The sequence below is a fragment of the Euphorbia lathyris genome, chromosome 6, assembly GCF_963576675.1.
Source record: "Euphorbia lathyris chromosome 6, ddEupLath1.1, whole genome shotgun sequence".
Classification (NCBI taxonomy): domain Eukaryota; kingdom Viridiplantae; phylum Streptophyta; class Magnoliopsida; order Malpighiales; family Euphorbiaceae; genus Euphorbia; species Euphorbia lathyris.
Window position 1 is genome coordinate 64,924,975 of NC_088915.1, and position 26,637 is coordinate 64,951,611.

At 37.3% G+C, this 26,637-nt stretch overlaps 1 long non-coding RNA gene and 1 pseudogene across 2 annotated transcripts; one reads left to right on the forward strand and one right to left on the reverse strand.

Annotated features, from left to right (window-relative positions):
• LOC136233723 (uncharacterized) overlaps nt 1-26,637 on the forward strand; it is a 149,433-nt pseudogene that overhangs the window by 53,153 nt on the left and 69,643 nt on the right.
• LOC136233329 (uncharacterized) lies at nt 14,886-17,939 on the reverse strand. 2 transcript variants are annotated; one of them, XR_010690783.1, is made up of 4 exons: nt 17,746-17,939; nt 17,175-17,312; nt 16,976-17,054; nt 14,886-16,159 (listed from the first exon to the last, which is right to left on the reverse strand). It is a non-coding gene; the product is annotated as an uncharacterized lncRNA (long non-coding RNA). The 2 variants fall into 2 exon arrangements; XR_010690782.1 differs by lacking the exon at nt 14,886-16,159 and having other exon boundaries at nt 16,195-17,054.

Sequence of the window (26,637 nt, forward strand, 5' to 3'; positions counted from 1 at the left end):
TGTGTTAATGACATTGTTCAAAGAGAAGAAATAATAGAACCTATAATGGGTGAAGAATTAGAAGATAAGGACCCAGAGCCTTTGATTCGAGAAGATGGACCAGTTCCGCCTTCAGTAGTAGTTCCACCAAAATTAGAACTTAAAGAATTACCAAACCATCTGAGATACACTTTCCTAGGCGGAGGTGATACTCTACCTATAATCATCTCTAACAAATTAACAGAAAATCAAGAAGAAAAATTGAAAGAAGTTGTTAGAAATAGAATAGGAAGTATGGGATGGCAGATTTCAGATTTAAAAGGAATTAATCCTAGTATTGTAATGCATAGGATTCACTTAGAAGAAGATAAGCCACCTAAAGGGGATAGACAAAGACGTTTAAATCCGAATATGAAAGAAGTAGTCAAAAATGAGATTACTAAACTCTTAGACAATGGAATCATTTATCCTATTTCGGATAGTGAATGGGTTAGTCCAATCCATTGTGTACCCAAAAAGGGAGGCATAACTGTAGTAAGGAATGATGAAGGTGAATTAATACCTACGCGAACCACCACTGGTTGGAGGGTTTGTATAGATTATAGGAACCTAAATAAGGCAACTAGGAAAGATCATTTTCCTTTACCTTTCATTGATCAAATGATCGAAAGGATAGCCGGTCATGCATTTTATTGTTTTCTTGATGGCTATTCCGGATTTTTTCAAATATATATTTACCCGGATGACCAAGATAAAACAACCTTCACATGTCCTTATGGAACATTTGCATATAGGAGAATGCCTTTTGGTCTATGTAATGCACCAGCAACTTTTCAACGTTGTATGACTGCAATTTTTAATGATTTTATCGAAGATATCATGGAAGTATTTATGAATGATTTTTCAGTTTATGGAGATTCTTTTAATGCATGTTTAAAAAACTTAGATAAAGTTCTTTCTAGATGCGAAGAAACAAATTTAGTATTAAATTAGGAAAAATGTCATTTCATGGTTGACGAAGGAATTGTTTTAGGTCATAAAATATCTGAAAAAGGATTAGAAGTGGATAAAGCAAAAACTTCAGTAATAGAAAAATTACCCCCACCAACAACTGTCAAGGGAGTAAGATCATTTCTAGGACATGCAGGTTTTTACAGACGATTTATAAAAAACTTTTCTGTAATCTCCAAACCACTTACTAATTTGCTTATGAAGGATTCAACCTTCGATTTTAATGAAGATTGCATTAAAGCTTTCGAGACATTGAAAACAGCTTTAGTCAGTGCACCCATAATCGCTAAACCCGATTGGGATTTACCTTTTGAAATCATGTGTGATGCAAGTGACCTAGCTGTAGGATGTGTTTTAGGTCAAAGAAAGGATAAAAGATTACATGTTATATATTATGCAAGTCACACATTGTCCGGTGCACAATTAAATTACACAACAACAGAAAAAGAGATGTTAGCCGTAGTATTTGCATGTGATAAGTTTAGGTCATACTTGTTAGGATCTAAAGTTATTATTTATACAGATCACGCAGCTTTTCGTTATCTGTTTGCTAAGAAAGATGCAAAACCGCGTCTGATTAGATGGGTTTTGTTGTTACAAGAATTTGATATAGAAATTAAAGACAAAAAGGGAGTAGAAAACCTTGTCGCCGATCATCTATCAAGACTAGAAGATGAAAACGGTCCTATAGGTGAAACTGTCGGTATACGAGATGATTTCCCCGATGAACATCTCTATCAAGTAGAAAGTATCATGTCACCATGGTATGCAGATATTGCTAATTATCTTGCAACCGATATTGTTCCGGAAGGATTATCTTTCCAACAAAGGAGGAAATTTTTCTTCGATATTAAACAGTATTTTTGGGAAGATCCCTTTTTATTCAAATCATGTGGTGACGGGATAATTAGGAGATGTGTTAGAGAAAATGAATATGAATCTATAATAACGGAATGTCATTCCAGCTCATATGGAGGACATAATGGAGTTAATAAAACGGTAGCTAAAATATTGGAATGTGGTTTCTTTTGGCCTACGATGTTTAAAGACGTTGGTTCATTTATTACTCGTTGTGATAAATGCCAAAGAACGGGAAATTTAGGAAGGAAAGATGAGATGCCCCTCACAAACATATTGGAAGTTGAAATCTTCGACATGTGGGGAATAGATTTCATGGGACCTTTTCCGCCTTCCAATGGTAAAACTTACATATTAGTAGCCGTTGATTATGTTTCGAAGTGGGTTGAAGCAATTGCAACCCCTACGAATGATTCTAAAGTAGTTGTTAATTTTCTTGACGATATATTTTGTAGATTTGGTTGTCCTAGATTCGTTGTTAGTGATGGCGGTACCCATTTCATGAATCGAAATTTTGATATACTTATGAAAAGGTATGGAGTACGCCACCGCGTGTCAACGCCATACCATCCTCAGTCAAATGGTCAGGCGGAGATCTCAAATAGAGAACTCAAATGGATTCTAGAGAAAACTGTTTCATCATCAAGAAAAGATTGGTCACAAAAACTCAATAATGCGCTATGGGCATACCGTACTGCATTTAAATCACCAATAGGAATGACTCCATATCGTTTAGTATATGGAAAAGCATGTCATTTGCCAGTAGAATTAGAACATAAAGCCTATTGGGCTATTAGAAAACTTAATTTTGATTTACAACAAGCAGGAAAGAAACGTTTGCTCAATTTAAATGAGTTAGATGAGTTACGTCATCTATCGTATGAAAATGCGAGGATTTATAAAGAAAGAGTGAAAAAATGGCACGATGCCAAAATCAAAGTCAAACACTTTAATGTTGGAGATAAGGTGCTGTTATTTAATTCACGGCTTCGTATATTTCCAGGAAAACTTAAGTCCAGATGGACCGGACCATATTTAGTCGTCAAAACATTCGACTATGGTTCTTTAGAACTTGAGGAAACTAACGGCGATCGTTTCAAAGTTAATGGTAATAGATGTAAAATTTATTACGAAAATATTTCCGAAATAGGAACTAATTTCGTAACCAGATTTCCTGACATATAAATCATTTCGTTTTTCTACACATAGTTTTTATTTATTTATTATTTTTATTTTATTTTGTTTTAGATTATATCATTTTATGTTAGAATTTTAGATATATAAAAAATATATTCAAGTCATGGTTTTAATTAATTTTTAGGAATTTAATGTGAATTAGAAGAAATTTTGTGATTCTCAGTTGAGAATTTGGAATTCTCAGTTGAGAATTCACATATTTAGAATTCTTAAGAAGATAAGGAATTTTCTGAACTTATAGAGAATTTAAAATTCTCAGTTGAGAATTTAGGTATTTCTAGTTAGCTAGGGAATTTATGAACTTACAGAGGATTTGGAATTCTCAGTTGAGAATTCTGACTTCAATAGATTTCAAATAGACAGGAAAAATTCTGAACTTACCGAGGATAGGGATTCTCGGTAGAGGATAACAAAAAAAATTTTTTTTTTGAGGTTTTGACGCCTGATTTCCGCAAGGAAATCAGCGTGTCGCGACCGCGGCTCAGAATCCGCGGTCGCGATACGGTGAATTTCTGCAGAAATCCGACCCTTGTTCTTCATTTTCCAGCAGACACAACTTTTCAGAAACGAAAAATTGAGTTTCTTCATTTTTAAGAGGTCTGATTTTATGCCTTTTCACTTCAAAACAACACCTCTTTTCATCCTAGGATTTTATAAATAGGTTCTAGAGGTTCGGTTTTCTGTCACATTCTTTTCATCTCTGTCAGAACAATTCTCTGATTTTCTTACAATTCATCAACCCAGAAAATAAGTTCAGAACTTTTTTTTGCTTCCTTACTCATTCCAAACACCATGACTTCTACAAACACACCATCTAAGAAAGTTGTTGCTTCACGCAATAAACATACTGATATATCAGAGCGTTATGGATGTAACTTTCCTATCTTCAATCATGATGAGGGAAGGCGCTTCTTGAGGCTTCGATACACATTCTTTGTAGGAATGTTATACATGGATGACTTTCTTAACGATCAACTGGGAATTAAAGACGATATGAGTCGCTACATGGAACGTTTAGGATGGACCAGATTTGTTGATATGAAGTTTTTATAATTGGAGACTGGATATTAGAATTCTTCTGTACGGTTCGTTTTGTTAATAAGCGTCGGGTGCGTCTTAGCTTTCGTCGGGATGGCAAAACTTTTACTTTTGGATATCCTGAATTACATGCTTGGTTTGGTTTTCCCTTAAAGATAATATCAAACGTCATCATGGAAGAGACATGACATCCACTGATATTTGGCGAATGCTCACCGGCATCTGGCCTTTCAATCCTAAACTTGCCTATAATCAGTCTTTTCACTCCAACTCTATGCTGTATTTGCATAAATTTCTGAGTCACAGTCTGTTCGGTCGCACGTTCAGTAGTGTCGTCCAAGAAACTGATCTTTATGTACTTGGCGATATATTTCAAGGCAACGTGGTTGATTCTTCAAAGATTCTGATGGAGGGTCTTGTTGCCGCATCTAGATCCAAGGCTAAGAAGGTTGGATTCGGGAATATCATATGTGGAATAATTCTAGGGACCAAGGAAAGTATTTCTGTTCCTTGGAGTGATGCTGAATCTTTTCCGACGCTAGACTATGAATTTTTAGAATATGAAGGTCTAGTGAAACGAGTTTTTCGATCAGGCCCCAATTTTCTTTCTGCACTAGAACGTCAAGCCTTCGTACAGATGAAAATAGACCGCTATAGGGCTAAGAAAATCTCGATTGAAAGGGACGAATTTCTAGCATAACTTTGTTTATTTTGATTGTATATATGTTGTACATATTTCCAATTAATAAAACTTTCTCTTTTGCATTATATCCTGATTTTGATTATATGGTTAAACTATCATTATTTTCATTATTCTACACTAATGAATCTATTAAATGAAACTTTAGTAAATTCATGACTAATTAAATGTTAATAACTAAGTTTTAATTCCTAAAATAATGATTCATTTAACATACATTAATTAAAGCATTTTCATTTATTTTTCCATTAATAAGGATAAACCTTTGGTTTTCCTTATCATTTAATGTTTTACATTTATGTTTTTAAGTACAGATTACATTTTCAAGGAGTTCAGGATAGAATTTATCAAGAAATTACACAACATGGAGTTAATATGCAGAATTTGGGTGACCAGGGGGTGATCCGCGACCGAGAATGGTACAATTCTCGGTAACTTCAGCAAAAATCCCTCAGAAAATCAGAGAAAAATTCTCTGAAAAACGCGTACCGCGGCCGCGGATGTACGTCCTCGGTCGCGACACGCGAAGTTCATGCACTCCTTAGTCCGGATATTTGCCTATTTTTCAACCTCTTCCTATTCCTCCACTACCTATTACTCTTCCTATTCAACCCTATATATCCCTTTTACTTACACAAACCTTACATCACCTCAAATTTTAACCAATCCCCTACTCTAACCTCTTCCCAATACCTTACTTTTACTCTTCCCAATTTCTTCATTACCCTTTTCAATCACCTACACCTTTCAAATTCAAGACTCCATACAATTTCTACTTCATCTTCAACCTCAAGCTTTTCTTTTATCTTTTATTTTTCTAAACCTTAACCACCATAACCATGCCTAGAGCAAAGCGTGTTGGACACAAGCCGGCTGTCACCGAGGCTAATCGCCTTCGTGTTAGTTGCGGGGCTTATACCGACATTCATTCAGAGGAAGAAGTTGGACGTTTCAAGCATTTTTCACACGCCAATCGTAAGTTCGTGGATATGCAGTTTCTTGACTTTGATTCGGTAAGGAAGTTGAACTTCACTACTCAAATTGATGCTTTTATTGACACTTTGGGGTGGGAAACTTTTGCTTCTATGCGTTTTCCCCAAATTACAGAATATGTGGTTGAGTTTTTGGTTACTTTGAAGATGAACAAAAAGAGAACGGAAATTTCTTTTAGGAATAATGGTACTACCTATACCATAGATTATGAGGCTATGGGAAATATGTTTGGTTTCCCTACTAGTGATTTTTATGATAAGCCTAAGGATTTCGACAATAACTCTTTTTGGCAAACTCTTTCCGATCAAACTTCTTTCGACTCCAAAAACACTTCAAGCAAATTGATTAAGGACAATTGTGTGTTCTTCTTTCACAAATATTTGAGTTTTTCACTATTTGGTCATGTTGAGAGTTCGAAGATTCAAGTCCGGGATTTGTTTGGGATTGTTTATTCAAAGGTTTCAGGGTTGATAGCATTGGAATGATATTTGACAATTTGTATCGTGGTTCGAGGGCTCATACCACTCAAGTCCCTCTCGGTAATTTAATCACCGCTATTGTTTTGGGAGCACGGGATGAATTGGCAACTTATGATATGTCCACCTACCATGGGTATGTTCCGGTTTTGGACATTGCGGCTCTTGAGCGGGCTCATTTATTGGTTTCTGCGGCTCCTCCGGTTTTTATTTCTTATGCTTCCCGTATTGCACATCTTCGTGGCACTATGGGTGGAGGTGCTTCTAGTTCCCAAAATGTAGGTACCGAAGAAGGAGGTGCGGAGGAAGGAGCGGCTGATGCACCACAAGCCCAAGCAACTCCAGACAATGATCCGGTGGATTTACGGAGAATTTTGAACCAAATCAATGCAAATAATAGACAAATGAATTTAAGAATTGATGATTTGGTGGAGAACAACATGGTGATGAATGACAACCTCAATACTTTGAGGCGTGCGCATAGATCGACTCGGCATCGGATGCTTTCGTTTTTCATCGCCGAAATGTGGAAACTTCACCAACACCTCCGGATTCCCCGCCGCATGTTTAGGTTTTATCTTTCATTTTTTTATCCTATCTTGTTTTAATTTCAGTTTCGTACGTTTTTATTTCTTATGTTTCGTACAATTTAAATTTAATTTTATGTTGAATGTTTTTCTTTTCTAATCTTTCCTTTATTTTCGTATGTTTTATCTTTAATGTTTTATCTCATTTTTGCACCAATGAGGACATGGTCCAATTTAAGTGTGGGAGGAGATATACATATATCATTTTAGACATACGAATACATGCAACAAATGCAACAAAAAAAAATATTTTCAAAATGCAACGTATATTGCAACACTTTTATAAACTTAACATTTTTTATGATATATCATTTTTACATTTATAAATTAATCATAATATGATTATTTTTAGGTTATCATTATCGATAGAAAGAATATATTTCTATACGGGTAATATTTTTCAAAAAAAAATTTTCACAAATCTTCGACACGATTTTAAGTAAAAATTGTCTCGAGTGAATGTATTTAAGTAATAAATTCTTTAATTTTAATCTCTATTTTCATATCATGAATTTCATGATACAATAAATCTTATTTTAAATTTTCAATTAGGTTTATAGGCATTAAATTGAACTAACAATTTTTTTTTTTTAGCTCGGTTTTGATTTTGTCTTACATTAACACCAATTGAAGTTTTTAAGGAAACTATAGCCATAATACATGTTGAATTTTAAGTCAATATAGGAAGAATGTGCTAATTTTCTTTTTCCCAAGTTACAATTTATAATTCATAATCATATTCTTAACTTTTGGCCACGATTGCGACCAACCTTATCACAGTCGAGGTATGAAAGGGAAGAAATAAATAAGTAAAGCGTACTTTTGGCCACGATTGCGACCAACCTTATCACAATCGAGGTATGGAAGGAACGTTTAAATAAGAAAAATTAAGCATGTTTAAAGTTTAAAGTAACGATTGCGTCCACCCATGGCATGGTCGGTACCTCTTAAGCGAACACAAATAAAATGCATATAAAGTTACGATCGAGACCACCCTTATCACGGGCGTAACTAAGCAAATAAATTAAACTTTATACTCATATATAATAATTCAAGTTTGGGAAAGGAAATTTGGTGCTTTGAAATGTCTTGAGATGAAAGACTCAATAACATGCGTGCTTACATCGTCCCGAATACTTCAATTTAAACATTGAAATACAAGACGAATGATATATCGTATTTATACTAAGTTAGTTTGATATTTTGCGTATAAATTTGCCATGCGAAGTTAGTCTTTTCGGCTTAACTAATTTAAAAAGTAAACACAAAGATATATGTTTTATTTTCATAAAGAGATTAGTTAAAGAATAAATTCAGTGAAATTTTGCTCGGGACTAGCAAAAGATTAAGTGTGGATATTTGTTAAGCCCAAAATATACCTAAAATATCATTAATATTTACATCATTATTTTTACAAATTTATGTTGTTTATATCTGTTTAGATTACTTTTACTCTCAAATATCTTTCTTTCTTGCAAGGTACCAAAATATTTGGTAAAATCCAAATATGAACGAAAAAGGATCAAAAACAGAAGAAAAACCCTACAAAAGGAGTCAAAGACGACGTAAATCAAAAGCGCCAAGTCAAGGACACGAACGAGAGCAAAGAAGTGAAAAACACAGCATGCCGCGACAGCGAATCCCCCACCCGCGGCCGCGACACGCGTGGTTCAGCTACTTCCTCCCTTCGTCCAAAGCTCAACTTAATGCTCCCCCATTCACGGCCGAGGATTTCCATTCTCGGTAAGTGCAGAAATTCTGCCAAAGTGCATTTAACACATGTTGAAATCCAAGAAACGCGTTCGTTCAAGTGGATAAAGACGTCCTTTCACAACGGACACGACTCTTAACCAACGGATACAATTTTTCACAAAAGACACATCACTTCAATCTCAACCCTTTAACATCTATAAATAAAGAGTTGGTGTTGAAAAAAAAGGATGTAATGTTATGTAATATAGATATAGAATCAGAGCGTAGAACTAATGTCTAAGTTCTAAGCAAAAATAGTTCGAGAGTTAGAAATTAGATTCTGTACAAAACAAGATGAGGTACACATATTGTTTATAGTTTAATTACAACTCAGTAACGTTTAGACATTGTTCCAGTTTTAGTTTGCATTTTGGTAGTGGCCGACCGAATCCCTATTACGAAGTTACAGCGAGAAGATTGAGTAGAGTGTTCGCCCCTGAGCCTGACAACCTCTAAGGAAACCCAAGGAAAGGACTGATCAGCCGTTCACTTGCACGCCCTCGAAGAACTCGATGCTCCATGTTCTCTGTAAACTTGTATCAATTTATATTTCATCTAATAAAGTCCGTTCTATTCGATAAATCGTTATGTAGCACTTATGGTAACCAATCCACTAAAGTGATTGCTGGTGTTTTCATTAAAACGTAGTTAAATTCAAAATCATTACAAGGAAACTTTGTTGAACACTTAGGCAAATTATCATCTCGAAAGAGTTTTAATTTGATTAAGGGCAACTATCCCGAAAGGGTTTTGTCGCGTTCAAAGCCAATTAATTAGAGGTTCCGTCATTTATTTCATCATCATAATTGATACAAAGTTTAAGTTGTTTTCTTTGCTTAATGCAAATGAATACATTCATTAGTTTTTCTAAAAGTTCTAAATGTTCCTATTTTGTAAAATTCATCCCTAAATCAGAAGATCTTTCTAACAATCGATATATTCTAATATAAAATCTTAATCCAGCATTTTCAAATACTCAAAGTCCACAAACTCAATTAAACAATTTCCTAAATTCAATTAGACAAATTTCACTTTTCATTTACATTCAATAGTAAATCTAACAAGTTCGAAATTAACAGATTCAAAAATAAGTTTTTCGTTAAAAAACGTATCCCTGTGGGATCGATATTTTTATTACTACAAGCGAAACCGTGCACTTGCGGAAATCGCTCAACAACGGATCAGTGTGAATCAGAAACAGAATGGCAAACAGTGTCTAATAAGAATAAGCGAAATAAAGGCAAGAAAAAAATGATTGCAGGACAGGAATTACTAACTTACAAGAGAGAAGTTCGTCCACCTACACGATATCGATGAATGTCTTGTTCTAGAATTGCAGGGGGATTGGTAACTCGGAAACGCAGCGACGTTTGGAAAACTTTTGTATTCAGTATCGTCCAGACTTTGTTTGTTTGGCTGAACCAATGGTAGATTTCAATAGTATTCCCCAGAGATTCTGGCAGAGACTGCAATTAGAGTTTATTGCCTCTAATACAACCTCTTCATTGTGGGTTTTGATTTGGACTGGTTTTACTCAGGTCGATTCTGTGTGGAGTCATTCGCAACATGTTACTGTGTCTTTTCTGATAAACTCAGTTGTGCAGAAGATTTCTTTTGTTTATGGCAGCGTCTCATATTTACAACGTCGTAGATTGTGGGATGATTTGGCTAGAGTCGCTATGGGAAATTCTGATTCTTGGCTAATGATTGGAGATTTTAATTCTGTTCGCGGCGTTCATGAAAAAACGGGTGCACCTCCTTCCAACATTGCTTGTGCAGATTTTACAACTTGTCTTGACAATTGTGGTATGTCCGATGTTGACACCCGGGGTTCCTTCTATACTTGGAGTAATGGTCGAAGGGGTAGTAATCGGGTGGATTGCAGACTCGATAGAGCAGCAGGTAATTTCCCTTTTTTTGATTTCTGGAATTCTGTTCATGGTGTCACTCTTTCTAGACACACATCGGATCATTCTCCGATTATCTTGTCTTGCACTATCGCTGATAGGGGTCGAGTCCGCTTTCGATTTCAATCTATGTGGGTGCTCAACTCTTCTCTGCGTTCTACAATTGAAGAGTCGTGGGCTCAACCGGTGCTCTCTTCGCACCCTATGTTCATCATGAGCTATAAACTGAAACGGCTAAAGGGAGTTCTCAAAACTTGGAATAGAGAGGTTTTTGGTCGTCTTTCGATCAACATTGCGTCTGCATCTAGGGATCTTCAACATGTGCAAAATCAGATATCAGTGGAGGGATTTTCTGATGAACTTCATAACTCAGAATTACAAGCGCATGAGGTCCTTGAAACGGCATTAAAGCAAAATGAAATTTTTCTTAGGGAAAAAAGCAGGGTGAAATGGTTGGCTGCAGGGGACAGGAACTCACATTTCTTCCACCAACAATTCGCTAGAAATAAACCTCGGCAACGTATCAGACACTTGCAAATTGACGGGGAGGTAACCGCTGACTGCTCGGCTATACAGAGACATATTATAGACCATTTCAGCTCAGTTTTCACCTCTTCTGCCAATCCTAACAGGGATCTCACAAGCATTGCAGACATTATTCCATCTTGTGTGTCTGTAGAAGATAACATGACACTAACTGCCAAGCCATCTATTGAGGAGATTAGAGACACAGTTTTTCATATGGATGCAGATAGCGCCCCTGGCCCTGATGAGTACACTGGTGTTTTTTTCAAATCATTTTGGAGTATAATTGGCCACGATTTTTGCAAGGCTATTCTGAACTTTTTCAGTCAGGGGACATTACCTACGGGTTGGAATTCGAGTCTAATGGTCCTTATTCCGAAAGTCACGAAAGCAATCTCTGTTGATCAGTACAGGCCAATTGTCCTCACCAATTTTTGTACCAAGGTAATCACTAAGATTCTAGCCTCTAGACTTGCCAATCTCTCTAGCAGAATTCTTTCTCAAAATCAATTCGGTTTTACAAAGGGTCGGAGAATATCAGATTGTATTATTGGAGTTTCGGAAGGGGTAAATATGCTTCAAAAGAAATGTTTCGGTGGGAACTTGGCAATCAAAATTGATATTCGTAAAGCATTTGACACTTTGGAATGGGATTTCATTTTAGAGGTATTAAAGTGCTTCGGTTTTTGTCATCAATTTCAAGATTGGATTCGTTCTGTTTTTTCCACTGCTAGGTTATCTATTGCCATCAACGGCCAAGACCATGGCTATTTTGCATGCTCAAGAGGTGTTAGGCAAGGAGATCCGTTATCTCCCCTCTTATTTTGTTTGGCAGAAGACTTCTTTAGCCGATTATTGCAGTCAAGAGTTTCTTCTGGAGCTCTGACACCATGCTTGTATAGCGGTAATGTGAATTTTCCGACTCATTTTCTTTATGCGGATGATGTACTAATATTTCTTAAGGCTACCACTCGAAACATCACTGAATTGAATAGCATCCTTGATCAATATGGCATGATATCTGGCCAGATGATCAACAAGCAAAAATCGGAATGTTTTGTCAACAGATACTGCTCGGCCCGGAGGGGGATTGAATTAAGTGGATTATTGGGAATGAAGTTAGGAGTGTTGCCTTTTACTTACCTAGGAGTGCCTTTATTCTCGGGTGCTCCTAAGAGGAAATGGCTACAGAATTTGGCAGATAGAATTTATGGTAAATTGGCGACTTGGAAAGGTGAATTACTATCGATGGCCGCTAGACTCACTCTTATTAAAAGTGTCACAAGTAGCTCTTTGCTCCACTCTTTTTCAGTTTACCGATGGCCTCGCTCTTTACTGAAAAAACTCAACCGCGCTATGAAAAACTTCCTACGGACGGGGGATGTGAACAAGCGTAAACTGGTCACTGTAGCCTGGTCCCACTGTTGTTTACCGGCTAGGGAAGGAGGTTTGGGTATTCGAAACTTGATTCACCTGAATTCAGCGATGTTGTCTCGACATAATTGGAACCTCATCTGTGGAAAAGACTTCATTTCGGTGTTAATTCAAACACGTTTCTTATTCCCAAATGGTTGGCCGAGGAACTATACATTTAACTCTTCAATATGGTCTTCACTAAAACACATATACAGGGATATTCGAAAGCATGTGTATTGGGTGCTTGGAACTGAGTCGGACAGAAACTTTTGGGTGGATGAATGGATTTGGCCAACATTAGCAGATCAAATGGACATCCCGGAGCGGAACAGGCATTTACTCACTGATTGTATTTAGAGATATAGGGATCACATTGGTTGGATTGATCTTCCTGTGGAGGGGGATAATGCAGCAGCAGTAAGTCGAGTTTCCATATCGCCTGCTAAGGACGATCTATGTTGTTGGACGCCGTCTCGTAAGAGTCAATTCTCTGTTAAAAGCTCTTATGACACATTCAGATTGAAGGGCCAAACAAATAACTGGTACAGGTTTATATGGGGTGACTTTATTCCTCCATCACGATCGCTCATTTGTTGGAAAGCGTTGCACGGTAAGTTAGCAACTGAGGATATGTTATGCCAACGCGGAATGATACTTGCGTCGAGATGTAGTCTATGCGGAACTGCTGTAGAGACACAGGATCATCTGCTGATACAGTGTATTTTTGCGCGCCAAATTTGGAAATCACTAAAGGAGGCTTTTTTAACTTACTTGGGCACACCGCAAACAGTTGCTCAATTATTTCAACGGCCTAATGATTTACATTTCAGTTCGCAGGTCAAGCCATTATGGCAAAGTGCAGTGATTCATGCTATTTGGGTAATCTGGAAGGTAAGAAATAACTATATATTCAATGATGTTTCGGTTGATATCTCATTCACTCTACGACTTATTTGGAAAGGAGTGCGGGATGCAGATTTTTTCAATCATGGGGTAACGGGCTCAGCCAGGGATACACAGATTTTGTTACGATTTGGCATTCAGGGAAGGGCTGCCCCTCCCTTATGTTGCCAGTTCGTAACTTGGGCATCTCCGCCACAGGGCTGGACAAAAGTAAATACCGACGGTTCCTCTTCAACTACAGCATCTGGCGCAGGGGGAATTTTTAGGAACTCGAGAGGGTTTCCGAGAGGTTGCTATGCACTGAAATTAGAGACATGTGCTCTTTTTGCTGAAATAAAAGCAGTCATATACGCAATTAAAATGGCTGCGAATCGATATTGGTTTCCACTTTGGATAGAGTCGGATTCGTTGGTAACAGTGAATCTGCTAAAGAGCCGCGGCAAAGAGGTTCCATGGCAGCTTATGGCTGATTGGCTTCATTGTTTAACTATAATTAATAACCAACTGGTGTGTGTATCTCACATTTTTAGAGAGGGTAACTCAGTTGCTGACTGTCTGGCACGTAAAGGGGCTAGTGATATGGGGGAACAGTGGTGGGACAGCTATCCACCATTTTGTTCTGAATATGTTTTTAATGACTTCAATAGAACTTCATATAGGCGATATTGTTAAGTTTGGTTTTGGACCTGTTGTCCAATTTTTCACTTTTTTCATTCTTTATTTTTGCAATTTGTAATTCTTTTCTTTTCTTTTAATAAAATTTAGGGGTTTGGAGGTTGTGGGTAGGGGCTGATGCCAACCTAGTTGGGATGAGTCTTGCCTCTCAACCTTCTTGCTCTCTGCCTTTACTTAAAAAAAAATACTAGAATGAAACAGATACAAAGAATAGCAAGTTATAAAGAACCACAACAAATAGAAGAGAAAACCAAAAGAAACAGAGAAAGAGAAGGAAGGAAAGAGTTGGAATTTGTAAAGTCTAAAAGCCCTAGTTTTCCATAACTTTTTAAAGTTCAGCACACATTTTTTACTCTTTAAATAAAAAGAGTTTATTTCTTACTTTTTTATGAATTCATGAATCAACTGAATCCATGTACTCACTGATTCACTACCGATTCAGCCGATTAATGTCCAATTTCAACTCGAAATCATACAGAACCGGATTGAATCTTAAGAATCGCGACTCGTACGATTCTAACCACAACGAGTACAACTCTGGAAATATAATACTTCAACATGGAAATCCAGCATGCCTCGTTGGCAAACTTATCTTTGATGTATAACAAACACATACCAAAATCAGAATATCCTACTTGATATGTGATTTCAACTTTGGAAACATTAGGGACTAAGTATTTACTCAATAATTTGCACATAACATTTCAGAACTAGTAGAAGCATAAATAGCTTCAAGGAAACACAAGCAAATGTAGAGTCATTCAGGGACATACTAGAATGAAACAGATACAAACAATAGCAAGTTATAAAGTTATAAACAATAGCAACAACGTTGGATATTGCACAAAACCTTGTTGATCTAATAACATGCAAATAAACAGTGAGCAGAAACAAAAGCAGGAGGATAATACCAAAATTTTCAATATCTTTCATAATATTTTTGAAAGACCACTCTTGGTCCTTGCTATCCGTAGCATCTGTTTGATTTGTCTTGTCTTCTTCATTTTCTTTGTCTTGCTTGTGTCGGAGCTCTGTTAAACTGCAAATACAGAGAAACATTGCAAATAAGTAATAGCTATATATGCATCAATACATATATATATCAAGTTTTAAAACTAAGTACGAGAAGAGTATGGAACCTTTAGCAATTGGAATTACCCGTACATTTATAATTATCACTCTGTATTTTGTTTCTATTTAATTACCCATTTAATATAAGAAAAGGGCATAAATATGCAGAAAAGACAAATAGAGAGAGGGATAGACTGTTTTCTAGGGGAACAAAGTCTGCAAATCAAATGCTTGGATTAAGAAGGAAAAAACGAATAGCAAAACAGGCAAAACGAAGGCCATAAGAACAAAACCAAACAAATGCACAATTATATGAGTGCCATTTGATTAAAATAGCTGCAAACACTATGTGAAATTTTAATGAAATGTGATTAAGGAAACATCCTGGTTTTAATAACACAACTCGTAAACCAGACTTTTGGTCATCGAACATATGAATTACGAACAAATATGCATCTTCAATATTCACAACAGCAGCATGGTATTAGCCAATAGTATTAGCCATCTCTCAAATGGGTGGAGATTTCAGAAAGCTGCACAAGCATTGGCTAAGCTACATTAACTAACCTGGGAAATACACAGACCTTTTGTTTCTCTAAGGGAGAGCAAAGAGAGATGGCTAATACTATTGGAATTCAACATGTCAATGCTATTGCCATCCACTGTCAACCAATTGGACACAAAAATAAACTAGAAGCATCAGACTGAAAGAGAGGTTATTCTTGGACAGTCTCAAAACAGAAAATGAAATAATTGGATAAAAACTATAATAGACATCAGTCTAATGCTCATAAATAGATCCTTTTGGTGTTGTTCCATTTCAACAAGAAAAATGATTTTTTTTTTCTTTTGAAAATTTGTTCGCTTGGAGCCAAGAAGGCCAATTAATGTCTTCTTTGACGCTATTTTAAAGGAAAAAATTTCAGAGGACACATGTCAAGGAGCTCTATCAAAAGGCATTGTATCATTGTAGCAGAGATCCCAGACGGCTTCAATTGCGTCCTCTGCAGTAGCTTTTGAGCAGTTTGGGTTGGTCATCACCCCTGTCATTGCTCTTCGTCTCACACATTCCTTCAAATTCAAGATTAGAAAGTTTATAGATCTGATGGAAGTGCTGAAAATAGAACAAAATCACTTAGGGTAAGAGAACTATTCAAGTAAAGTTGGTGTAGGTAAAGAATGTTTTGCCACTAGATGTTCAATGACCAGCAAAAAAAATGAATATGCGCTAAGAACAGAAACTATAAATAGCGAGGGAGATATCTGCAGTATATAGTTATTACTCATGCTCAATTCTAACATTCAATGCATCACTGTTGCCTACATTCTCTTCTTTGAACCCCTCTGTTAAGACAAAGCTTATAATCATTGTTTGGGCCATCCAGCTCCCTACATTTGACAGGCCAAGTAGCAAAAGCAATTTTGGACTGTGATAAAACAACCCATGATAGTTACTCCTATGAAGATACTGATCTCGAATAACATTCTTGGACTAGGAACTGACATATTAGCTAACCATTACTAGGTGGCAACCTGTCCATTAAAATCAATTTCTTTCAGGCACCTCCTTCAATTTAGATCAGGTTCAAGGATGTAAACAATGCTTAAATTCTGAAAGACATATTAAGCATTCAAAATTCATTAAATGTGTCCCCTTGCATTCAATTATCACACATCCTTTAATGAGCGGCCCTGCTTCATTCTGCAGGTGAGATTTTAAAGTTGAAAGGCGCAGAAATGCTGCTTAAAACATGACTCAACCAATTTAACCCACACAGTTCACAGGGACATTTCCATGCAGGATATTATGAATAAAACTAGCAAAAGAAGGTATATATTGAGCAGGAGTTTGAGCTTGTGGGGAAGCTTTTATAGTGTAGATCTTACTTGTCCTTGACCTCTTAGTGTAACCCCGCAACAATTCCCTTTTAAAGTGACAATCTCCACTTAGATTACCAGCACGAATCTATATCACAAGAATAGGAGAATTAGAAACCATGTATCAAAATGAAAGCAAAATGGAGGAACGCCAAACACAAATTGCAAAGAAGCGTTGGGAATTGGAAGTAACAGCCGTGATTCCAACCTCGCTACAGGCTTGATGAGCACAATCAGACCAGTTCAAGTTTGCAGCACGACATTGATCATAAGCATGAATCAGCTTACGTATAACCACTTGGTTGACTTCATCTTGGATTCTCAAGTGATTATGGCACACTACTATCTTACATGGCAAAGACAGAAAAACAAACATCATAATATAAATTAATTATTACCAGAAATTCAGAAATGGCAATAGGCACACAAATTTTTAAAAATAATTCGAGGGGGGAAAAATGAAAACTACAGGGTGACCAACTGAAGAAAAATCAAACAAATGTCATTTATCTCACAAATTATGAAAATATTATGATCTACATCAACCAATTTCTGGAAAAACTTTACATAATTCATAGCAAACCTTTTGTTTACTTCACTATTTACCAGAAACACTAGAGTATAATTAATCAATTTGAAACGAACATAACGAAAGATGCAGTCACTATTACTGTCAATTGCACACAAGGACCGGGGAAACAAAAGCTTAAACTTCCACAAGGTACAATAGACAGTAACAGCTAATGATAAACAGGCCAATGCAAAAAAAAAATTCTTACCCCTTCACCGGGAACATAACCACCAGTGATGTTCCTATCACAATCATAGGCCTTGATGAAATTGTCACCACCTCCACAGCCTGCTTTCTCCAAATGCTTCCTCAAGAATTTCACCGTTGGATCTATAGCCAACAAAGAGACATGGAAAATATTCAATAGTTGAACTTGATAAGCAGCATAATTTTGGAATTAGAAACTTGATACGGACGCTCTTATTGGAAGATATTACCAAAGAAAGAAGAAATTATCAGCCTAATTATTTTCCTATTAAATACTCTCCTATTACTTTCCTACTAAATACTTTCCTACTCATTACTTTCCTATTCTAGAATTTAAATTTATTTCTTTTGTTATTTCAGACATTATTTTATTTCCTTTAATTATCAGTCTTGATTCTATAAACTAAGGGGTGATATAATTATCCCTATAATTTAGGATCTAGAATTTTCTTGTACATACAGCCTATAAATAAAGGCTTTTCTATTCAATAATACATCAACTTTTATTCTCTCAAAATTCAGAATTAGAAAGGGGCTCTGTCAAGGACGAGTCTGCTTTTATCAATTCAATATAGATCTAAAGAAGAATTTTGTGGTGTCTAGACCTTTGACTAGATCCTATGCCAAGGTTCATAACAACTTGGTATCAGAGCTTGGCGTCATGGGTGACACACAAAATTTGGCGTCGAAGCTGGATGCTTTTATGGAACAAATGTCGTCTCATCAAAGTGCACTGGAGAAACAAATTGCAAAATTATCCGTTTCAATTCGGGAAAAAGAGAAGGGATCTAGCGGCAATAATATAGAGGGATAAAACAATGGAATTCCTGGCAGCAGCAGAACCTCGAGTTTAGGTTGCAGACCTGAACCACCGATGGGAAGATTTATGGAACCTCATTATTCCAAGATGAAATTTTTGACCTATGACGGCACTAATGACCTTAGGCCAGCTATGAGTAATAATCCCTTGGGAGAATTAGCCAAACTCAAGCAATCTGGTTCAGTCGAAGAGTATCAACAACAATTCCAATCATTATTGGCTCAGACTTCAGGACTTCTTCCTTGCCAACAGGTGGATCTTTTTACCGCTGGGTTGAAAGAAGAACTCCGGATTGATGTTGAGTTGCAACAGCCAGGTAACCTCGAAATTGCTATGCATATGGCTCGGACATTAGAACATAAACAAAGAATCTCACAATCAACTTTAGACTCACGATCCAACACCAACTGGTCCATCCCCAAATCTAACAGAAGCGAAACTGTTCTCTCCACTAGCAAGAACATGGTTGCAAAAGGTGGGGGGAAAATTGTCAAATCAATAGGAGGTGGCAGTAAATTGCACTCTTCTACGCCATTTTTCAAGAAGCTGACACGAGCAGAAATTTCTGAAAGGAGGGCCAAAGGACTATGCTATAATTTTGATGACTCTTATACACTGGGACATAAATGCAAGCGGTTATTTTGGATTGAGGTAGTAGATTCATATAATGAAGAGGAAGAGATGACAGAAATTCTTGAGCTTTCTCTAAATGCCATTAGCAGAACCTGCAATTCTCCTACCATGCAGATACTAGCAAAAATATCAGGTGTTAGTGTTTCAGTCTTAGTTGATTCGGGCAGCACAAACAACTTTCTTCGTGAGGGCTTCCTTCCAAATTTAGGACTAAAGATTTGGAAACGACCGGGGCTGCAAGTCTCGGTGGCAAATGGAGAGCGTGTTTCAAGCCTGGGAATATGCAAGTTAGTATCTCTTCAGGTTGCAGACGATATTTTCCAGGCTGATTTTTATGCTATACCATCGGAGGGATTCGACGTGGTTTTGGGAGTCAAATGGTTTTGTACTCTTGGACCTATTCTGTGCGACTTTAGCTCCTTGACTATGAAATTTAACCTTAACGGAAAGAAGATTTTATGGCGAGGACAACCTCCCATGGCAAAACCCCGACTCAGTTTAATGCAAACGCAAAATTCGGCCACGACTCATAAATGGCAAAACTTGCAACCTGCAGTACTACTTCAACCTCTTGCTGTCCCGCAACAAATTTGGGTGGATATCTCTATGGACTTTGTGGAGGGCTTACCTAAAGATCGAGGGAAGTCAGTGCTACTAGTGGTAGTAGATCGGTTTACGAAGTATGCTCATTTTATACCCTTGGCCCATCCATTTACTGCTATCTACGTGGCTGGTATATTCTTTGCTGAGCCATTAGAACACTTTCAAAAAGCTTATCCAGGGTTTGAGCTTGAGGACAAGCTCAAAATCGAGTTAGGGAGTGATGATACGGACGCTCTTATTGGAAGATATTACCAAAGAAAGAAGAAATTATCAGCCTAATTACTTTCCTATTAAATACTCTCCTATTACTTTCCTACTAAATACTTTCCTACTCATTACTTTCCTATTCTAGAATTTAAATTTATTTCCTTTTGTTATTTCAGACATTATTTTATTTCCTTTAATTATCAGTCTTGATTCTATAAACTAAGGGGTGATATAATTATCCCTATAATTTAGGATCTAGAATTTTCTTGTACATACAGCCTATAAATAAAGGCTTTTCTATTCAATAATACATCAACTTTTATTCTGTCAAAATTCAGAATTAGAAAGGGGCTCTGTCAACGACGAGTCTGCTTTTGTCAATTCAATATAGATCTAAAGAAGAATTTTGTGGTGTCTAGACCTGTGACTAGATCCTATGCCAAGGTTCATAACAAAACTTTTTGCAGTTATTCCTCTTTGTCCAAAATGTGAAAAAAGCCTAAGCCCTAGTCAAATTTATGAAAGGGGTGGAATAAAAGTGATAGATAATTATACTTCGCAGACTTCGTCGAATCCTATCGTTGCATTCTTCCACTGTCATGCCGCCGGGGCGAGGGTACTGGGAAGGGTTGTTTTCCATTCTTGTAAATGACAGGGGTTCTGCTTCTGTTTAGTTCTTTTGTGGGATACAGTTCACCGCTTTTCATTCGTTCTTCAACTGCGTTTAATAATGTAAAATTAAATGAAATTTGCTCATTTTCATTTTCATAATGTAAAATATCATTAATTTTTAGAATTTTCCATTTTGAGAGCATCTAACTGTCATCCTGAGGTCATCATGCATCTCCAATATCCAGGCTCAATAGGGGAAAAAACAATTAAAACTTAAAGAAACCAACAATAGAAGTTTGTTTCGATCGCACAAGCAGTACATATATAAAGGAATAAAAAAATTATTACATAAAAGTTTTGAAACTTGAAGGCTTGAACTAGCAGATAATTCTTTAAACAACGGAACAAAACCATTGAACCAACAGAACAAAACCGTTGAACATTGATCACAACAAACAAAAACAAAAACAAATTCAACAGATTACAGAACCATTCAACCATTTAAATCAAATTATCAATCCAAAATTAACAGGTAACTTAATCCTCAAGTCAATGGCACTCTTGTTGTCACACTTGACTTCTATTGTTTCTGTTTTGACACCATAATCCTCAAGCTGTTGCTTAATCCATAGGACTTGGGCCACACAGCTTCCAGCAGCAGTGTACTCAACTTCAGTTGTAGACAGAGCTACTGATGATTGCTTCTTGCTGAACCAAGATACTAGACAGCTTCCTAGGAAGTGACATCCTCCTGAAGTGCTTTTTCGTTCTAGCTTATCTCGTCCATAGTCAGCATCAGTATATCCAACCAGTGTGAAGTCACTTGTATTTGGATACCATAAACCTGCATTAACTGAGCTCTGCAAATATCTAAAAATTCTTTTCACAGCTATAAGATGAGATTCTCTTGGGTCAGCTTGATATCTTGCGCAATAACATACTGAGTACTGAATATCAGGTCTGCTAGCAGTTAGATAAAGTAGAGAGCCTATCATACCTCTGTACAACTTGCTATCTACTCACTTACTTTTCTTGTCAGCACAAAGGACCGTGTCAGTACCCATTGGGGTTGATATGGGCTTACATTCTTCCATATCGAATTTCTTTAACATTTCTTTGGCATACTTAGACTGACTAATGAAGATGCCATTCTTACCTTGCTTGATTTGAAGTCCAAGGAAGAAGTTGAGTTCGCCCATCATAGACATTTCGAACTCATTTTGCATCTGTTTACTAAACTCTTTGCACATAGAATCGTCAGTAGCACCAAAAATTATGTCATCCACGTAAATTTGTGCAAGTAGGGTATTTTTACCCTTTTTTTTAATGAACAAGGTTGTGTCAGCTTTACCTCTGACATAATTCCTGGTCAGCAGGAAGTTGGTCAACCTCTCATACCAAGCTCTTGGAGCTTGCTTCGGGCCATATAAGGCCTTCTTGAGTTTATAAACGTGGTTTGGAAATTTTGGATCTTCAAACCCAAGAGGTTGGTTAACGTATACCTCTTCGTTTATAAAACCATTAAGAAATGCACTCTTAACATCCATTTGATATAATTTAAAGTTCATGAAGCTGGCATAGGCACATAGTATACGTATAGCTTCTAACCTAGCAACAGGTGCAAAAGTTTCACCGTAGTCAATACCCTCTTGCTGACTATAGCCTTGGGCTACAAGTCGAGCTTTATTTCTAACTACGTTACCTTGTTCACCCAATTTATTTCTAAATACCCATTTAGTCCCTATGGTCTTTTGATTCCTAAGTTTAGGTACTAAGTCCCATACCTCATTTCTTGTGAATTGATCAAGCTCTTCTTGCATGGCGTTGATCCAATATTCATCGTGCTCAGCATCAGCAAAATTCTTTGGCTCATGGATTGAGACGAAGGCGACATTGCTGAGGAACTTCCTAAGCTGATCTCTTGTCATCAACTTGTTGTCAGCAACATCAAGAATGGACTTTTCTTAATGTCCTCTTGGAATTTTTATTTCTTTGGGTAATGTTGAGTTGGTTGGAACAGGTGTTTCTACAATTTCTGTAGGAATAGATTGGGCAGCAAAGGTTATTTCAATTTCTTGCTTACCTTTGCTCAGCCCTTGTATTGATCACTCAGAGGCTCCATGTTGTCCTAAGATGAGACTCTAGCAAGTGCACTAGATACAAGTAATAAAGTGATAAGTTAAGTATCGTCTCCACAGGGATTGAGATTCAAATGTATATCAGAAATTGTTGCTAAACAGCGTGTGGGTCAAACATGTTTCTCCTTTTTAATTTGATTGTGTGATGTTGGTTACAAAGGATGCAAGAAGACTGACGCAGTAAGAAATAAGATAACTTGGTAATGATTTAGAAAATAGAACAGGCTCGACACTACCGAACAGGTTGTGCTAAGCCTTACAACATTCCAATGAATACAAGATAATGCCAATGAAGCCAAAGTATCAGTTTTGATGTGAGCTTGAGTCAACTTTCGTGTGTTCTCAAGCTCCTAAGAATTACTAGAACCTTTAGCGTCCTAAAGATACATTCTTTCTTGCATTAAGAACAAAACTGCATTTCTGATTAAGAAAACCCTTGACACAACCATCTAACTAGTCAGCTTCAAGGTTGGGAGATTAATAGAGATATCAGTGAAGATGTAAGCAGTGTCCTATCATCCATCTAACACATGCATAAATGCCGAGGCATGAATGTTAAATCCTCATCAATCACAGCATTGGCGAAATACTAAATATTAATTAAAAACGATGTAAAACTTACATTACCGGCTCGGCCTGGCCGTGCCCATTCAAAATAGACTACTCACTCATATCGAGCAGTGAGTAATCGGTAGTTCTTGAAACGTTAAGAGACTCCATTCGAGCTCTCTTTCTCTCTTTCTACAGACAACTATTCTACTTCTAAAAATTACTAAAAGTTCCGAACTCCCTATCTTTTCTTTGCTACGCCTACTTAAAGGAGAAAGACAGGGGCAAAAATGGTACAACCTTCGTACCCTTCCAGAAAATAAGTCAACTAAAAACTAAGACAAAATAACTGAAATGATTAAAGATCCTTTGACCCTTGAACACTCAAGGGGTTGATACTTCATATCATCATGCTTCTTTAGGTAATGCCGCCTCTACACTTCTCCACCTGCTGCTCTGTCTCTGCCTCTGCCACCTCTGATCTGTCGCTGTCCGTCATTGGATAATCCGGCATTTGACCGCTGGACATAAGAAAGGCTCCACTCCTCTTTAGCCGTAGCGAAACAAACTGTTTCCAGCGTGTTTAGCATTTATCTTTACTAATCTGCATAAAGACATTAATCAGTCCTTATTCTTTGCAATGTAGCATAAATAACACCCAAATCCCTTATAAATATCAAGTTAAACTTAGTCAATTTCATGCCTAACAAATACCCCCAAATTGAACCTTTGCTTGTCCTTAAGCAACAAATTGTAAGAAAGAATCAGAAGAAGAGTTAGGAATGAAATTTGTTTCAGGGAGTGAAGAGGGAAACAAAGATTGTATGGTGTATTTAGGAAACTGAACAGATGCATGCTAAGATTTCAAGGAAGAGTTAAAGCTTGTCTTAAACATCGTGTCCTTTTTGGTCGAGAACTTCCTTAAATCTTAAAATTTAGACTTCCTCTTTCATAAGGAGTTACCAACTTGCTAGACACGCCTCACTAAGGAATGGAATAATTCACTCACTCTCGAATGGCATTTACTCACCATAGGAAAAAGAATGCGATTTCACTCCTCAGCACAGACACCACACCCTTAGGGTGCGAGTTTGCCTATTGGTCCCGAATCTAAGGGTCAAAGTTCCTCCAGACATAGTCCAAAGGACTTTATAAAGGTTGTAATGTTAGGCTTAGGTTCAGGTTTGACAGTGAAAGGCTATTTCAGTGCATGAACTCTGTCTTTTTGCAATTTATTTAACCTACACAACCTACATTGATTACTGTTATTCATCCTTTTTTCTTATCTACACAACCTGTTTCCTCATAACCCAGTACTCTTTTTGTTATTTCATTAAGATTCCTTCCTCCCCACATTATATTCCCAAGTCCTTTCAGTCTTTTCCTAAGCAATATTTGCTCAACCGCTTATTTTTACATAACTTAAGCACGTGATTCTATTTTAAACGATTGGCTTTTCGAAGCATAAGACAGAACTCAGGGTGTTTTAGAGTTTTAAGTGAAGGGAGAGGGCTATCATTCGTGGTTTTTCAGAAAGAACATGTCATGGCTCGACTTGGTTATCCTAATCATTGGAGTGCAAAGCACAGGTGTCTTTTTGTGTAGCGGAGAGGGTAACTAAATGCCTTTTTACTCCTATGAGAGTCAGAACCAATCACCATTTCAACAGGGCACCAAGGCAAATTCTCCCTAAAGATAGTGAGCGCTGGCCCACTCAGAAAAGAATCAATGCATACCATAGATGCAATCTTAGGCTCAAGTTCTCACTATATTTAGGAAAATGCAGTAAGGCAAGGGTTACTAATTTTGAAAGAGGAATTAAAAATTTGAAATTTTTTGGAACTTCCTGATTTGGGGACACAAAATGCAAACAAGCAAGTAACACTTAAACTACTACATCAAAACATGCACAGTCTATTCTTTGATTCCCGCTGAACACACAACAATTGACTAGATGATGAATAAATAGGCAGAAAAGAAAATGAACACAAGCATCACAATAATTACCAAGGACATATGCAACAGAGATTCTCAAGGGATATTTGTTCTACATCAAATTACTAATTAAACAAACAAAATTTAAAGCATTTATCATGTCATGCCCGCATAAATTGTGATACAAAATCCCCACCCCCAAATGAAAACCAAACATTGTCCTCAATGTTATTAACACGACAGTAGATTGTAGATAAATGAAAGCATAATAATACAGGCAGAGCATAACGTGATAGAGTAAGGGTGTTAGAGGTTACCAGATGCTAGGACAGCGATAATTTGGATAGATCAGGCGGGTTGGGAGAGAGAAGAGTTAACCTCTCTATCCACAGTGGCAGGAATGCCATCCTCTTTCGAGGATGTACCAGCATTAGCATTAACACGAGCACTAGCAGGTGTTTCAGGCACTTTTCTTACCGGACTCTTTTCAGAAAAACCAGAGGGACTCTCCTTGCCATGCTCCTCAATACAAATGGTTTTGAGCATGTCGATCGACCTCTATTGTGACTCGTACTTTTGTTCCATGGCGAATATCATTTCGCGGTTTTCCTGATTTTGGGCACACAAGGCATTAAATCGGTCCATTATATCCTCACTGGAAAGCTTTGCACACTTCTGATAGAGGGCCAGGTCCTTTGGTTTCTCGACCTGTTCAGAATCCGATGAGACCGACACTGTTGGTTCGCTTTTCCTTTTTCGGCTTTCTGTTTGCCTTGAAGTAACAAAGTCCAACATCCACACCCACTTCCCATTTACCATCTTTCTGAACAGCATCTTCTGTAGACTCCGGAGGTCAATCTGGTCCGGGTGGTTCACAATCGTGAGACGAGAGTGGTCCTCGGGTTTAAAAACTCCGATCGATTCAGCAATCCTGGTGACGATGCTCCCACAACAGATGAGTGAAGAGTTCTTCTTGCAGAAAGCCCTGATATATTCTCCGAACCAGTAGCCTAGATTCATTCTCGGCCCAACTGCCATACTCCACAAAGCGGTGAGATCTGCATGTGGCATGGTGGCTTGATTTTCTCGGGCAAATATTGTGCCGGAAATTAGCTTGTGCAAATAGTGGATTGTATAGTCATCAACATTGGAAGCCTTGGACACGCTACCGTCATAGTTTTTCTGTCCCAAAATTGACTCCCAGAAAGCCGTAGGGTCAAAGACATCTGGCGTCTTGGTGAATGCCTCTTTGTAGCTTTCCGATTCAAGGTCATCGTCATCGGCAGCGCCTAACATCTGGTTGAACAAGTTGAGCGAAGGCCTCTGGGAGTGTCCTATGAGTCGGAAGCTGAACTTTCCCTCTTCTTCAGGATCGGTTATCTCCATGTTGTGCTTA